The sequence below is a fragment of the Octopus bimaculoides genome, chromosome 6, assembly GCF_046866305.1.
Source record: "Octopus bimaculoides isolate indiv1 chromosome 6, ASM4686630v1, whole genome shotgun sequence".
Taxonomy (NCBI): domain Eukaryota; kingdom Metazoa; phylum Mollusca; class Cephalopoda; order Octopoda; family Octopodidae; genus Octopus; species Octopus bimaculoides.
The window spans coordinates 117,898,270-117,916,187 of NC_142933.1; the positions used below are offsets into that span (position 1 = coordinate 117,898,270).

General features: G+C 36.9%; 1 protein-coding gene across 1 annotated transcript in view; it reads left to right on the forward strand.

The window, feature by feature from the left end:
• Positions 1-2,771: 2,771 nt before the first annotated feature.
• LOC106881137 (kelch domain-containing protein 3) overlaps positions 2,772-17,918 on the forward strand; it is a 61,242-nt gene continuing 46,095 nt past the window's right edge. Inside the window, exons 1-2 of the mRNA XM_014931409.3 lie at positions 2,772-2,899; positions 13,753-13,833. The gene's annotated coding sequence lies outside the window, so the exon portion shown is untranslated. The remainder of the gene's footprint in view (positions 2,900-13,752; positions 13,834-17,918) is intronic.

Consider the following 17,918-nt stretch of genomic DNA (forward strand, 5'->3'; position numbering starts at 1 on the left):
TAGTGCCACATATCACTACACAAGGAGAATGGTCATAGTTGGAACACTTTTTATCAGAGATCTGTTTGGCTAGGGTTGACCTGAGCGCCAAACAAGAATCTAAAAGCTCAATTGACATGCAACACACTTTACAGCAAAGGGAAAAAAAAAAAAAATTTTTTAAATGGAGTGTCAAAATTTTCACTTCCAAATACAGTGTAAAGTTAAGAATGATTGATTTTTGCAACCAGCAAAACACATTAAGGGGTCGTTTAAAGCAACAAGGAAAAATGAAAGCAGATAAGGGGAAAATTCGGATTTCTCAATCAAATTATTATTGAAATAAGATTTAATTTTGGCATACCTCCATGTATCTCCCCCACCAAGTTTAATACCTCATAGAATCCAGAAAAATGGATATTTTTAATTGAAATTTTCAATAAATACGGTTCAGATTGTGTAGATTCAGATTATATCAGAATGTGAAAAAAAAAAAAAAAAATCCGTGAGTGGGGAGAGGAGTTTGCCGAAAATTCACATGAGTCGGCATTGTTTCCTCATAACTTTTAGAACGACAGGTATTTTTTAATGAGATTTTATATAAATACCTTTCAGAGTGTTTAGACTGCGATTATAACGGAATTTAATATGAAAAACAAAACTGGTGGACTCGTACACTTACATACTGATACACATATATATCTTCAAAATGAAACTTGGAATTTCGAAAAAAAATGTGATGTGTGTGTGTGCTAATTTTTTTTAATATGAAATAACAATATAATCGTAATTTGCAGACTCTGAAAAGTATTTATAGAAAATTGCAGAAAAAATACCTATTTTTTCGAAAGTTATGAAGAAACAAAGCCGATTCATGTGAATTTTCCGAAACTACTCACCTCCACCACCGGAAAAGCTTTTTCAACAAATTCCGATATAATCAAAATCTACACAAACTGAAGAGTATTTGTAGAGAATTTCATTGAAAAATACATTTTTCTGGAAGTTATGAGACAACAAAGTCGTGGCAGGGGGGCGGGGCACACAAATATGGAGGCATGCCTTAATTTTAAGGTTTTGTTAGATTAGTGATTATTAACGAAGTTTATCGCTGATAATCTGGGAGGAATCGGCCCACCTGCATTCCATTTGGTACTTAAAAACAAACTATTTGCAGTTTATCATAAGTGAAAAACAACGAAAAGAGCGAACAAAAAGCGAAAGAAAGATTTTAATGAGGTCCAACAAGTGTTATTAGTTTGAGATTTCATTCGTAGTGGTTGAGTTAATGTGAGAATTATAAATATATTTATCTTAATTATCACGACATATATGATGACTCCCAACGTAAATATAACGAATTATTAAAGAAAAGCACTTAAAGATACGGACAAGGCTCTCAGCTAACGATTTTAAGAGCACTTTAACATTACTTAAGAGCAAGCAAATGTTTGTATATGTTAATATACAAAAAGAGCTCAACGTTATATTTTGGCGAAGGATCGTAGATTCTTCGTTTATAGGGCTCCTCGAAAGTGGAAGTTCCATGTCTAAGTGAGTTTCCCAGGTTCAAAAACAAATGTGAGTCTTTCGGAGGGCAAAAAGGGTAAGTGTTTCCTGGGCGAAAAGTCGAACTGGAGGATGAACAACTTTGCAGAAAAATTACTTTCTCTCCTGGTAACATTCGATACACTTGGATAATAAATAGCCATGCTTTGCTTAACATTAATCAGGGATATAGTTAATATATTTGATGGATCCAGGGCAGTGAACTAGCAGAATCGTTAGCACGCCGGGTAAAATGCTCGGCGGCTTTTCGCTGTCTTTATGCTTTGAGTTAAAAAATTCCACCAGGGTCGACTTCACCTTTCGGGATTGATAAAATAAGTAACAGTTGAGCATTGGGGTCGATAAAATCGACTTAACCCCTCTCACGAAATTGCTGGCCTTGGGCCAAAACCTGAAACCAATATATTTGATAGATCCAACATCAATGATAACATCACATTAGATCTTTTACAGTAAATCATCGACATACTTCTTGTCTCAGCCATTAGAGTGCGGCCATGCCGGGGCATTGCCTTGACAGATTTAGTCGAACAAATCGAACCTAGTACTTATGCCTTTTTTAAAAAAGCCTGGTACGTATTCTATCAATCTCTTAAACCGAATTACTAAGTTACGGGAACCAACACACACAGAGAGGCTTCTTTCAGTTTCCGTTTACTAAATCTTCTCAAAGAGCTATAATTAAAGACATTTGACGAAAGTGTCATTCGGTGGAATTGAACCCCAAATCATGTGGTTGAAGAGCAAACTTGTTACCACACAGCTACGTCTGTTCACTATTTTACTTTCGTTCTTTTTATGCATAGAAAACAGTTTCTTTAGACAGGACAAATAATTTCGCTTTCATGGGGCCCTGTAAAAGAAGAGCCGGAGTTTGCTCCATCGTTCTAAATTTCTCAAGTTAATGGTTTGCCTAGTTTCTTTTCTTTTCTAATTTCACTTTGAGGTGAACAATATATTCACCATTCTAGGTGATGTGTTATTCGTTTGCACTCGGATATTACATGCCAAATGAGGTGAAAGTTAGTACAGTACATTTCTTCGACTTTTAAATCTAAAAATACTTCATTTAAAAATTGGCAGTTGGACAAAAATTGCACATATGTATCATAACTTAGCTGTGTTTTTATCATAAAACTGAGATGATCTTTTTTTCAGGAAATGGTCTGCAAGAGAGCACTTGCTGAGGATTTTCCTTGTTAAGCTAATTGCTAATCAATAGTGACGTCACCATCAAAGAGTATTATGACATCAACTGATCTTTCGGAGCAAATGTACTTTCGTTAACTTTCTCTCTAACTGTTCGTTTGACTCCGGTCGCAATAATTTGGCAACATGAAGACATAATCTTGTAAGTTAACAAGCACTTGATTTTTAACTTAGAAGTTTTTTGCCCTGTTGTTATGATGCTTCAATAAAATAATTTTGATTTACTGAGGCGTTTACTTGGCTATAAAATTAGAAGGGAATGACATAATTTAGGTCTAGACAGTGAATGGTCTGAATCGTTAAAGAAAAATGCCTGCCGTATTCAATTATGGTTCCTTACATTCTGAGTTTAAATCCCGCTCAGGTCATCTTTGCTTTTCATCCATGTGGGATCGATAAAATAAGTACCAGTCAAGTTGTAACTCCTCCAAAATTTTGATCTTTGTGCTTTATGTTTGAACTTGTGTCACATATCAATATAAATGCTATAGAAAAGCAAAATTAAACGGCGCGAATTTACTATTACACCAGTCTCATACTGAAGCTGGAATTTATTCCCGTCTCATTTTGAAGGTAAAATTTACACCCGTCTCATTTTGAAGGTGAAATTTATGCTTTTTCTATGATTTTTGATGCATTTTGAACGAATGAAACCATTAAAAAAAAAGCAACGTTGGAAATCACTCGTTCAAAGTCAATTGGATGTAATAGTAAGAATTTGCAGAAATCATCATTTAATATACCGATGATGACCATTATTGTCAAAAACAATGCGATCATTACCTGTCGCTTATTTTACTTGGAAGACACCATGTTAATCAAACAAGAAAGCCCCTACGTCGTCGTTCAACGGACCAGAAATAGCAACCAAATTTCTCTGAAATCATATTTTACAGATTAAAAAAAGTTGGTGAAGTGCGTATAGGCTAAAGTAGTCAGATAACCTATGTTTTAAAACACGGGAGGGTCACGGTTAGAATGCCTTTGGTCATAAGTCTATTCATTCAGCATCGAAATAGGTCTAAAAAGTAAACTTTGCGCGCCAAGCACTTAGCAACTTACCCTTCGTTCTCTTTCAACTCTTTCCATTATTCATTTTTGCTTCATCGTCTTTTTTAGTTTATTTCTCTATTAGATATATTATTAGAGTAATTATGCAATTATGTAAATCCTTATTTAATGACTGAGTCATTAAATAATTCAATCGCTACTAACATTTCGAGTAGGGTCGTATGAACGCGTGCGGAGCTTTTAGCATGTGTTTATTTAAAGGGATACCAAATAATTTTTCGAATTATAATTGTTATATTTTTCTGATGGTTCCAACTATATATTTGAAGGGCCAGCCCATATTGGCTAGCAATGCTAGGTCAGTGTGAGATAATCAAAATGAACATAAGGGTTTCAGTGTTATTTTACTTCAAGTTTGATATTTATCTTCTAGCCTGCGTGTTTGAGACATTTAAAAGATTAACCTTTTAAATGCTAAAAGGAAGACGACAGCTTAGACATCTCATTGAAAGGTCAGACAATTGTGCTGATGTTGGCTACTGAGTCAGAAATACATGTCCACAAATGTCCTCTTATCTCCGTCCTTTTCCTTAAACGTATGTCAACTTTTGAGATTTCTTGAGTCTTCAGATCATCTCGTCTTCTCAAGGGGGTTAGTTTTAATTGCCGTTTGGTAATTACGATACATCCTCTAGAGCAGGGGTCAGCAAACTTTTTCACAGCAGGCTAGATAACTGAGAGAATGGCGAGCACAGGCCACATAACCATTTTGTTTAATACAACACAGTGAATACACAAAAGATAAAGACAGCCAATATATTTATTTACCAAAATATTATCAAAGAAGGTCATGTTAACAATAAGATAGTTACATCACACCCAGCGTGCACATATCCGGATCTCACAAACTAAGCAGCAAAAATGGTTGGTAAGATTTGTGAAACTGTTGTTTAGATTTTAAGATATCACCAATATTTGTTTTGGAATTGCTGCATTCAACCAAGAGAATCCCTTTCAATTGTTCATCATTCAACCTCATTTGATGTGCTGACTTCACAAGCATAAGTTGTTCCAAACACTGATGCCATGCCAGAGGCAAATTTTTTCGAATCTGAAAACTCATCACCAGGTAAGCAGTGATAAAATTCAACAAGTTTTCCTTCTGTGTGTTTTTCTTTCAACAAGTCATTTGCTTGCAATTCAATGAGCACCAACTGTAGTTCGACTGGCATGTCATCAAGTTTACAATCAAACGGATTCTGGAACTGAAGAATGTCACTCTCAATCCTGTTGAGATCTGAAAATCTCCAAAAAATGCTTATTTTAATTATGAATAATCTTCTTCAGAAACTTGAGGCTGACATCTGTGATTCCAGCACATAGCTCTTTAAAACACTGAAGATGAGTTGTGCTTCCATTTGTGCTTCAGACAATGATAGCTTCCTCTGAAATCCTTTGATGATTCTGTAGAGATCACAGATAAGGTTATCCTTTCCCTGAAGTTGCAAGTTCAATTCATTCATGTGGGATGTGATGTCAACTAAAAACGACAACTTCGACAGCCAGGTAGAATCTGACAGAAGTGGATCAGCTCTATCCTTTTCAGTGAGAAAAATATCTATTTCTCTTAGGAGTTTATAAAGATGAAAGAGAACTTTATTGCAGCTGAGCCATCTCACTGCTGTGTGATAAGGCAAGTCACAGAATTCAGAATCAATTTCTTCAAGAAAAGCCCGGAATTGGTGGTGATTAAGGGCATGACCCCAAATGAAGTTCACTGCAGAATCGACTGGTTTCAGTATGCAAGAAATATCTGTCTTTCTCACAGAGTGCTTGCTGATGTATACAAGCCACATAGAGAACATTTTCCTTCATCAGCTACCCCCATTCTAACACAGGCGTTTCAAAAGAGTATATATATATATATATATATATATGAAATTATTCTTTTTTTGGAACAGTTTAACTTAAAACATATAAAGCTATAAATAATAACTTGTAAATATGTGTTAAAAAATTCTTTGGATAGAAAAAGTCAACGGCTGCACTTAGGACATGAATCCACGAGACAAGCATCCTTCGACATTTTTTTATACAAAGGGTTTTTTTTACCCAATATTTACATGCTAATATTTATATTTTTATCTGCTTTGACTTGAACCATTCTCAGATATTCTATCTGCTTTGACTTGAACCATTTTCTGAGTTGTTATGATGCCAATATATTTGTGTATGTGTGTATGTATGTGTGTTTCTGTGAGTAACTTTACCAAAACACTTCATTTTAATTGCAACAAATTACCAAGAAAGAAATATTGTAACAGCTGGATATTTGACAAGAAATTCAATTCATTGTTCTATAAATCATAGCTTGAATCAGGAGAAAATTGCATGAATTAGTCATATTATACTTGTTTATGGATAATGTGTCAGTAAAATATGTTATTTTTGAGTAGGAGGACAAGAATATACTGTTGAACCACAGGCTGAATTGTTGTTGTTGTTCCATGCCAGATCAGTCTTGATTGAACAGATCTACATCCTCTTCCACCTTAGCTTCGTTAGTGTATCTTATACCTTGCCTCATTGGCTAGCAACTTATCTTTGTTAAGAACTGTGTAGTGCTTATTTGTGCTTGCATGTCTTGATTGATGAATGTATATTTAATCATAGAAAAAAGGGAAACAGCACGACTACCAACCTGTCTGAGACTGTTCCTGGTCCATCGTGTGGCCAGAACCTCCTGGAAAATAACCATAGCGAGGGACATTCCACAGTTGAATTAGAACAGTCACAAACAGTGAAAGAAGACATGCACCCAACACCAGAGCTGAAGACACCTCCGAAAGGGGGTGGCCCCGCCACGTCAAAACGGTAGAGGAGTAGGGGCCGAAACCGGACGTGGTTTCTCCTGATGATGTCTTGAGCTAACTGGATCCTATAAAGGAGCTGTTGTGGTAGCAGACCACGAAACATGGTTGAAATTCCTTCCTATAATCTTCCATCAAAATTTTATGTTTATTTGTTCCAGACATCAGCTTAATAATGACAAAGTTGTATAACTAAATTCTTCCTTATTTTAAAAATTAACTGAAACAAACGCACTATATGCCAACAGAACTATGGTCACAAAAGGGTTAAATAACTTTATTCGTTACCAATGTGTTGGCAATACCTTTCAAAAAGAACTTTTGCACTTTTCAGTGCACAGCAAGTTATATAAGTTCTTTAGAAGAATTCTGGGATTTAAACAAAAGCTAAAAAAACAATCAACACTCATAACATTTATGAAGTTGTATATAGTAGCTGGAGTAGACGGTATGAGAGTAGATGGTATGAGAGATGTCAGAGTATTAGAAATCATAGCTGAAAGAGATATGTATCAAGTTTCATAGCTATCAGAGATGTTCTGGTTCAGCAGTTTGAAGGGATAAATTTATGTTAGCAAAAGTAAACTTCAAAGGAAACATACACAACAGATAGTGATAAGGTTGTCATTAGAGCTATTAAAACATAACGAACAACTTATCAAGGCAATCAGTTAGACAGTCTCACATATACAGAAGGCCTTGTATAATAAATATACCTAGCCATACATGCACACACATATATACACTCACAAATGTGTAGATTTACATACCTTCATATTTAAAGATACACACATAAACATTTACATAACAAATATATGTATACATACATGTGGAAGACATCACACATGTGGTTAGCAGCTGCCTAAAAAATATCAAGGTACTACTTCCCTATGTGACCCAACATCATCATCATCGTTTAATGTCCACTTTCTATGCTAGCATGGGTTGGACGATTTGACTGAGGACTGGTGAAACCGGATGGCTACACCAGGCTCCAATCCGATTTGGCAGAGTTTCTACAGCTGGATGCCCTTCCTAACGCCAACCACTCTGAGAGTGTAGTGGGCGCTTATACAATGCCATTCAGGAAAAAGACTGTCTGGGAATAAATATAGAGAATCCTTCTATTATTGAATACATACCCAAATATCAACAAAAGGAATACTGGTGGAACATTTCCATCAAAACATCTGCCAAGTGTAAACATAACTGGCTGGATATTGTTGTTTGGGACAGACAAGAAAAAGTATCATATATATATATACACAAAATGCCTGATAGTTAGCAAGGTGAGACACACATAAGAAAGAAGAAAGCAAAGGACCACTGATGAGGTCACAGAAGTGTGACGAAAGAACTCTGGCCGAAATAGGATTAATGTAATATAAAGCTGAAGCAAATTAACACCAAATATACAGTGCGTGTGTTTTTATTGGCTAAACTGGCAATATGACCATCCCCAAGTACAACGACATATATATATATATATATATATATATATATATATATATATATATATATATATATATATAAACACACACACACATATATATATACGTATATATATATATATATATACAAAAATAAGAGGAATGACCAGCAAAAGTGGACTCCTATATGCTAGAAATAGATGCCGAATCATATCATCTAACCACGTAAAATATGTTCTCAGTAAAAATTTCTACCCTTATTAATAAATTTATATATATATATATATATATAATTATGTGTATTTCTTCTATCTTAATGAATAAAAATTCTTCTGATAGAATAAATGGGTTAATAGAAACCAATGTAGCAAAGAACACAAAATATCTGTGGTTTAGTTCCTGTTTTTAAGGCAGGAACTCCTTGAAATTTTGGGTATTTGAGTATATTTAAGAATTTAAGGAATGGAGAAAACGCATGTTATAAATGCATACTTTATTCCTACATATGTTTCAAAGGATTACAACCTGTGTGATCCATAGGGATCTTTGAATTTAAAATTGTAACCTTCTCATCAGGGAAAGCATGGGAATCATCTTAAACGTAAGACATTATGACCGATTATGAAAACAATAGATGGATAAGGTTATGACTTGATTCATTTGAAAAAAACCGTTAGAGAATTGGACGCTGCCGGATAGTGGGTTGGACAACACATACCAATCAATGTGTAAGATCGTACATGCATACATAAATACACATACACAAACACACACATACATGCATACTAATACACACACACACACACACACATATATATATATATATATATATATATATATATATATATATATATATATATATATACATATACATACATATGTGCACTTGTATATATATATATATATATATATATATATACATACACACACATATATATACACTCATACGTCCACATTTATACATATGCACATACGTACCCACGCATATACAAATATACACATATGTGTGCATGTCCCCATATACACATATGTATCCATTTATATATACACACATGTATAAATAGAAATAGACTCATACACATACACATAGCTATACATCTACGCCTATTACCTAATAAAATAAACAGATTCGCATATACATATACATACACGTATACATACGTAAACACACGCATGCACATACATACATACATACAAATACATATACATATATATATATATATATATATATATATATATATATAAAAGAAAAATAACTCAAGTGTTTTCATATATACATACACACACATACATATAGAAATATGTACTTACATACAGAACCTAATAACGCATACATATGGGTTTATACAAATACATACACAATTATATATGCTTACATATACGTAGATATGTACACATATACACACATATATATACTTACAAACATACGTACCCCCCCCCCCCCCCCCCACAAGTATACATGTATACATACATACACACAGATACACTCATCCACACACATATATACACCCATATACACACACACATATATATATATATATATATATATACATACATATATAAATATATATACATATATATACATACACATACACATATACATATATATATACATATATATACACACATACACATACACACACATACACATATATATATATATATATATATATATATATATATATATATATATATATATATATATATATATATATATATATATATATATATATATATATATATATATATATATATATACACGTTGCCAGTACCGCCTGACTGGCTCCCGTAGGATTTTCGAGTGAGATCGTTGCCAGTGCCCCTGGACTGGCTTGTGCGGGTGGCACATAAAAGACACCATTTCGAGCGTGGCCGTTTTCGTGCGGGTGACACGTAAAAGCACCCACTACACTCTCTGAGTGGTTGGCATTAGGAAGGGTACCCAGCTGTAGAAACTCTGCCAAATTAGATTGGAGCCTGGTGTTGCCATCCGGTTTCACCAGTCCTCAGTCAAATCGTCCAACTCATGCTAGCATGGAAAGCAGACGTTAAACGATGATGATGATAGAGGTCAGTTGACCTGCTGATGTGAATATCTCTTTGAAAATCAAAGAGGAAGAGGATGACTATGGACCACTGTTTCAAAACCTCCAGCTTCTATAACCAGATTATAAACTCACTTTTATACTAATGATAATTGGTGCACTTGGTTTTGTGTGTAAATGCCTAAGTGACAATCTGGATAAGCCAGAAATCAACCAATTAATTCGTGTAATTACAAATACAATCTGTAAAGAGATCAGTAAAACTATGCAAAGTTTTTTTCAAAATGTGACATTGTTTTTGTTACCTACATTCCAATGATTGAGCTTTGTAGCTTTGTTAGAAACCAGCTCCTTTCTCAGAGGAACAATTTAATTAAAAACAGAAGAGAACACACACACACACACACTCGCTCTAGCCACCCTTATCTATCTCTACATCTCCTCCTTTGCTCTTATGTCCTGACCATCACCCCCGTCTCCCTAATACCATCCCCGAACCACCTTACTCTCCACCCTATACTGATACTTCCCATCAAGCTGCATCTACATCCCTGTATGTCACTTACTACCCTTAACTCTAGCCCCTACCAATCTCTGACCATTTGTTACTCTCCCCTCACATTCTTACAGTTCCCTACTCCTTTCTTCTCCATCCTGATATATAAATGTATATATAGATGCATATCTGGGTACAGGACTTGGCAAAAAAACGTGGACAAAATGATAAACAGAGTACAGAAAACACACAGGCCACATACAGAACATTTCCTTCATCAGCTGCCACCATTCTAAAACTAAGCATTTCGAAGAGTTAGGGCAGTACAGAACATTTCTGTGTTTGTCCCCCCCCACATCGTTTGACAACTGATGCTGGTGTGTTTACGTCCTCGTAACTTTGCGATTCAGCATAAGAGACTGATAGAGTAAGTACTAGGCTTACAAAGAATAAATCCTGGGGTCAATTTGCTCGACTAAAGGCGGTGCTCCAGCATGGCCGCAGTCAAATGACTGAAACAAGTAAAAGGAGTTAAAAAGAAAAAGAGTATACCTATAATATATATATATATATCATCATCATCATCGTTTAACATCCGCTTTCCATGCTAGCATGAGTTGGACGATTTGACTGAGGACTGGTGAACCAGATGGCTGCACCAGGCTCCAATCTGATCTGGCAGAATTTCTACTGCTGGATGCCCTTCCTAACGCCAACCACTCCGAGGGTGTAGTGGGAGCTTTTACGTGCCACCTGCACAGGAGTCAGTCCAGCGGCACTGGCAATGACCTCGCTCGAATGTATTGTTCACATGTCACCGGCCCAAGTGCCAGTAAGGCGACGCTGGTAAAGATCATGCTCAAATGGTGCTTTTTACGTGCCACAGGCATGGAAGCCAGACGGCTGCTCTGGCAGTGATCCCGCTCGGATGGTGCTGTTAGCGCTCCACTGGCATGGGTGCCAGTCATCGAATTTGGTTCAATTTCGATTTCACTTGCCCCCACAGGTCTTCGCAAGCAAAGTTTAGTGTCCATTGAAGGAAGGTTGGCATGGGTGCCAGTCATCGAATTTGGTCCGATTTCAATTTCACTTGCCTCAACAGGTTTTCACAAGCAGAGTTTTGTGTCCAAAGAAGGAAAAGTACACATAAGTGGGCTGGCTACACCCCTGGTAAAGGCCACGGGTTATGGTCTCACTTGTCTTGCCGGGTCTTCTCATGCACAGCATATTTCCAAAGGTAGAGCAGTTGATATTATGGTGGAGTAGTCCGTTTTATGCGGTTACCCTGGATTTCTCGCTCATAAGGGGCTTAGCCCTGGTGTATCTTCAGATCCCAAACACTGCTGGCCTGAGACCTCTTCAAAATATGAAAGGGAAAAGCCTCGTTATAAAGGTAAAACCCTAGGTGATTAACTCCCCTTGCCATTGGCCATCGATCTTCGGCCATGCCGCCATCTTGCAGTTTCCAAAGTACCACGAAAGTAAACGATTGTCTCCTTTCAGCCGTGGCTATTGGTTTCCAGCTGTAGCATCATCCTGCAGATTCCAAAAAACCAGCAGGAATTTTCTGAAATGCAAATCTCCGTCCTGGAGTCCATGAAGTCCCCTGGCACAAGAGAGTCTTTAAGGATTCTCACGTGTTTGGCAATGCATAACTTGCACCGTTTTGGCTCATTGATGTCGGGGCCTGGGTTCTCGAGTATTTTCCATGTGATCTAGTATGGAATCTCTTTGTCTCTTAGTTGCCAGACATGGCTGGCCAGTGATGTCACGTATTTCCTTTACGGGACTCTGAAGGGGGATGGAAGATTGGAAATGGAAATACGCTGTTTGAGAGAATTCCCAGAGCTCCCCACGTACTTCTGTTGGCGCGTGATGTTGTTGCACCTCTTGTTGCTGCTGTTGCTGCAACCATTGCCAGTGGTGTTGTCGCTGCTGGAGTTGGGCTGCTGCTGTTGGTGCTGGTGTTGTCGCTGCTGCTGTTGGTGCTGGTGTTGGCACTGCTGGAGTTGGGCTACTGCTGTTGGTGCTGGTGTTGTCGCTGCTGTTGGTGCTGGTGTTGTCGCTGCTGGAGTTGGGCTGCTGCTGTTGGTGCTGGTGTTGTCGCTGCTGTTGGTGCTGGTGTTGTCGCTGCTGGAGTTGGGCTGCTGCTGTTGGTGCTGGTGTTGTCGCTGCTGTTGGTGCTGGTGTTGTCACTACTGGAGTTGGGCTGCTGCTGTTGGTGCTGAGGGTGGTGTTGGTGCCAATCATATTCTTGTCCTTGTGCTCGTTGCTTGTGCTGCTGTTGTTGCTATTGTTGTTGTTGTCGTCGCTGCTGCTGCTGCTGCTGCTGCTAGTGTTGCTGTTGTTGTTGATGGAGTAAGGGCTGCTGGGGTTGCTGGTGATGGTGGAGGATGTGGTGGTGGTGACAGTAGTGCTATCACCACTCCTGGTTCTGGAGGGGGAACTGCCGCTGTTAATTATGTTGCTGTTACAGACAGTGATGGAACTGGATCTGTTGCTTCTGCTACTACTACTACTACTATAGTGGCCAATAGGTCGAGCATTGTGGATGTCAGGGAAGCTATTGGTAAGGCTTTGGTAACCGCACGATGGCGGTGTGGCCGAAGATTGATTGTCAATGGCAAAGGGAAATAATCATTTAGGGTTTTACCTTTAAAATGAAGCTTTTCCCCCTCCATATTTTGAAGAGATCTTGAACCAGCAGTGTTTGGGGTCTGAAGATACGCTGTAGGGCGAAGCCCCTTATAAGTGAGAAACCCAGGGTAACCCCATAAACCGGCTTACCCCACTATAATATATATATATATATATATATATATATATATATATATATGTATATATATATAAAGACACAGAGAGAGAGAAAGAGAGGGAAAGACAAAGCGAGAGAGAGATGGAACAGAGTTTGTGCCTGATAATAAGAATGATTGAAACATTGTGCGTGCAATATAATTCAGTTCAATGAGAAAGTCTTGACCATGTTTATTGCATAATAAATTAATTTGTTGCAGTATAACATATCGAAGCTTCCTGGTCAACATTTTGTGGCCATTGTCAGAGTATCAATAATATATATATATATATATATATTATTATTATTATTTATGATAATTAAATTCTATTTTTTTCTCTCTCTCGAGTGGGTTGCCTGATGCAAAAAATAAGAAGAACTAGTTGTACCAGTTCTGTTCAGTTTGGATTGCCAAGTGACAAGATTTAAGGTTAGATAATCTTTTATTACCTATATAATTATTAAAAAATCTATTTTCGTCTTCATTGTTAATGTTTGTGTTGATTAATCCACAAGCCACAAAATTATATAAAGGAAAGGAAACAAGTTTATTCCAGTTCTCCATCTGTCATTTCGTCTTACTTTTTATTACCTGCTTATCCAATTTCTGTTGATATGATGGAACTTTTACCTGTAAGACAATTATATGCTGGCTCTTATAATGACATTAAGCAATTATAGATTATATTTTTATTGTTTTTACTATAATGGTATTTATCTGGTATTCTTTATTGAACAATATATTAAACTTCATTTATGCTGCTGTTGTTCTAGAGAAACACATGAACATCACAACTTCTCGTTTTGTGTTCTACTTTATATTAGGGCTTTTTTGTATAGCAAAAAATATCCACATTTTACTCATCTCATAGATGTTGGATATATGTGTGTGTGTGTGTGCATATATGTGTTTGTATGTATGTGTGAGTGTGTATCTGTGTGTGTGTATATATATATATCATCATCATCATCATCATTTAACGTCCGCTTTCCATGCTGGCATGGGTTGGACGATTTGTCTGAGGACTGGTGAACCAGATGGCTACACCAGGCTCCAATCTGATTTGGCAGAGTTTCTACAGCTGGATGCTCTTCCTAACGCCAACCACTCCGAGAGTGTAGTGGGTGCTTTTATGTGCCACTGGCACGAAGGCCAGTCAAGAGGTACTGGCAATGGCCACAGGATGGAGGAGGTTCAGAGAACTATTGCCTCTGTTGGCAACAAAAGGTCTCTCTCAGAGTGAAAGGTAGACTGTATGATGCTTGTATGCGAATGGCTATGCTTCATGGTAGTGAGACATGGGTTCTGAGTGCAGAAGACATGCACAGACTGGAGAGAAATGAAGGTAGTATGCTCTGTTGGATGTGCAATATCAATATGCATGTATGACAAAGTGCAAACATATTGAGAGAAAAGTTGGGCATAAGAGGAATCAAATGCAACTTGCAAGAGAGAAGACTGCATTGGTTTGGACATGTGATGTGTATGAATGAGGATAGCTATATAAAGAAATGCCAATCACTGAAAGTAGATGGTACCAGTTGAAGAGGGAGACCCAGGAATGAGATGAAGTGGTAAGGACCGATCTCAGGATGTTGGGCCTCATGGAGGAAATGACAATGGATCAAAATGTCTGACAATGTGAGGTTCTTGAGAAGACTTGCTCACATCAACAAAACTGAGTTCTAGAAGCTCTGTGTGTTCCATCCACATGAAAGAAGAAAACTTTTCACACACCTTACCCCAACAAACCAAACTACATCTCTTCCCTTCCTCACCTTTCCTCTTTCATGCATTATCCTTATCTCTCACTCCCCAATTAAATGGGGAGCAGACAGCAGCAGGTATAAAGATTAAATGAAGAAATAGTAATGAAAAGCGAGAGGCTTCAAATGAGGTTAAAAGCTCACAAGAACATGCCATAATATTTTATGGACTCATAACTTTAGTTAAATTTTCTCACCACGCCTTAAAATATTTTCTAACTCAACGAACTGTAGCAAAACCAACACCATAATACACTTGCACAGAAAGAAATGCTTAGAAGTAAGAACAAACTAAAAAAATTATACAACCACACTCTCACAGCCATATACTCGTAACCCATATATATATATATATATATATATATATATATATATATATATATATATATATAGAGAGAGAGAGAGAGAGAGAGAGAGAGAGTATATGGAGATATACATTCACACCCTCACACACAAACATATATATATATATACGATCCATGTCAGCATGGAAGGCGGATGTTAAATGATGATGATGATGATGATCACACACACACACATAAGTAGAAATACATACACTCATATAAATATGCACACAGTATAAATACACATACATAAGAATGTGAGGGTTGGTGACAGGAAGGGTATCTGGAGGTAAAAAATCTACTTCTACAAATTTCATTTTACCCATGCATGGAAAGGTGGCTATGAGGATGATGATGATGATGGTGGCAATGACAACGAGTACTCATTATCATTAGCTAATGATCAATAAATATCCACAAAGAATACTATTTCTTTGAAACAAAGATTTGGGACCTTTTTAGTGTTGTTGATTCTTCTGAGTGCTTCAAGTTTCTGCAATCAGAATTTTTTTTTCCAGATCAGAGGATTAGATCAATGTTGACCTTTAAGACCTGAAGGGGGTTAATTTTCTGTCAGGGTTTCCTTCCCTTAGGCAGTTGCAATACTACTCATGCTTATGAACTCCATCTGCCTAGGATTTGAAATCAGATTTTCATTCTTTCAGGGGATTTTATAGCCCCCCCCCCTCCCCCAGCCTGATCAGCCTAGTTTGTGATTTCTTTCAGAAGGGGATGCTGGTCATCTACATTCGTTACTGAGGTTATGTCCACCATAACTTATGTGCTGAAAGGAAGGACATCCACATTAACATGGTTTGGCATACCCCCTCCCCCTACCTTGGGATGCAAGGAATACCCTAAACTAGGAGCTCTTAACAGGGTTATCTTTCTAATACCAGGGGTAAATTACAAATGCAGATGAACATGTGGGAGGCAGGCACATCTGTGTTTATAAAAATAATGGATTTTTAATTCTATGCAATTTATATTCAATTACTGTTTTGATGTTTAGTATGAAACTGTTTTCTCATGTGGAGTTTCAGACATTTCATGAGCGGGCAGTTTCAAATTAAAATTTGAATAAAATTTCTCATGTGGCTGAGGAATTCCTCTCACTGCTGCTTTTTTAAAAAAGATATGTAACAATCTTTATTAATGCTTCCTCATAAAACATCCCTGCACACATACATACATGTAATAGAATCATAATACATGTGACTCTAATATGTGTAGTAATTATATAATATATATAAGCTAATTTGATGATAATGATGATAAAGAGGACCCACACCACTACTCTACCTCTATACCATCCCTGTCACTGCCATCACCATCACTGTTATGTCGATAGCATTGTTGTTATTGAGATTAAGGAAAATTATAATATTTGTTTCTCCAAGCAAACATTATTCAGTCTGGCTCATGCTGTTGTCATTGTAATATAATATAATATAATAACAATGTGAACTATAGCTGAAGTTTCAATAACAACTATTATTAATGACAACAATATACATTCAAAACAATTGTAAATACAGAAATATTACAGTAATTACTGCATGATTACATTGGTAAGTAGAAGCACCAACAGATGTTCATATACATATCTATAGTTCCATCAATAACAGAGGTGAACCTGATCTGACCTACTGTACTGCTGTGATGTTTTGGTTAGTTAAAGTCTCTCTCAAGCCTAGATGCTCAAGGTGCTGTACAGTGGGATTGAACCTGAAGGCAGGCAGTTATTACAATTTAAACTTCTTAATTATACATAGCCATGTCTGTATCCATATACTGTAGTCCTCCCTCATGAAATTTCTCCCTGGTCTCAGATTTCAGGAATGTTTTTTTTTATATCATTTTGTTTGAAATGAAGGGCAATGCTCATATCCATGTACAAGGACTCTGACATTGGTGGGAGGGAGGCATCCTCAAACTCGAGATATGACTTGAATACATGCAACAGAATGGACTCTGTCAAAGATACCCAAGAACCAGGTGATGGTGTTAAACTGGGTGATGAGTAAATCTACAATGGGGTTCAAACAGTGACCACCCCAACAAATGTCTTCTCCTATAGCCTTGGGTTGACCAAGGCTTTGCAAGTCGATTTGGTAGACAGAAGCTGAAAGAAACCCCATCATGTGTGTGTGTGTGTGTGTGTGTGTGTGATTGCATGTATTACAATTTAATGATGTATACTTGGTAAAAAAAAGTTATGACTTCAGTGTGAAGGATAGCCATGGTGTAGGGAAACCAAAGAAAACTTTGGAAGGCAGCGTAATCTTAGAATTTGCGAAAAGATCCACTCCCTGCCTTAATACCTCGTTTCCCTTTTCACTTATTGCAGCTTCAACTAAGAGAAAATAAATAATTTTAAAACATTTAATAAAACAAACATTTA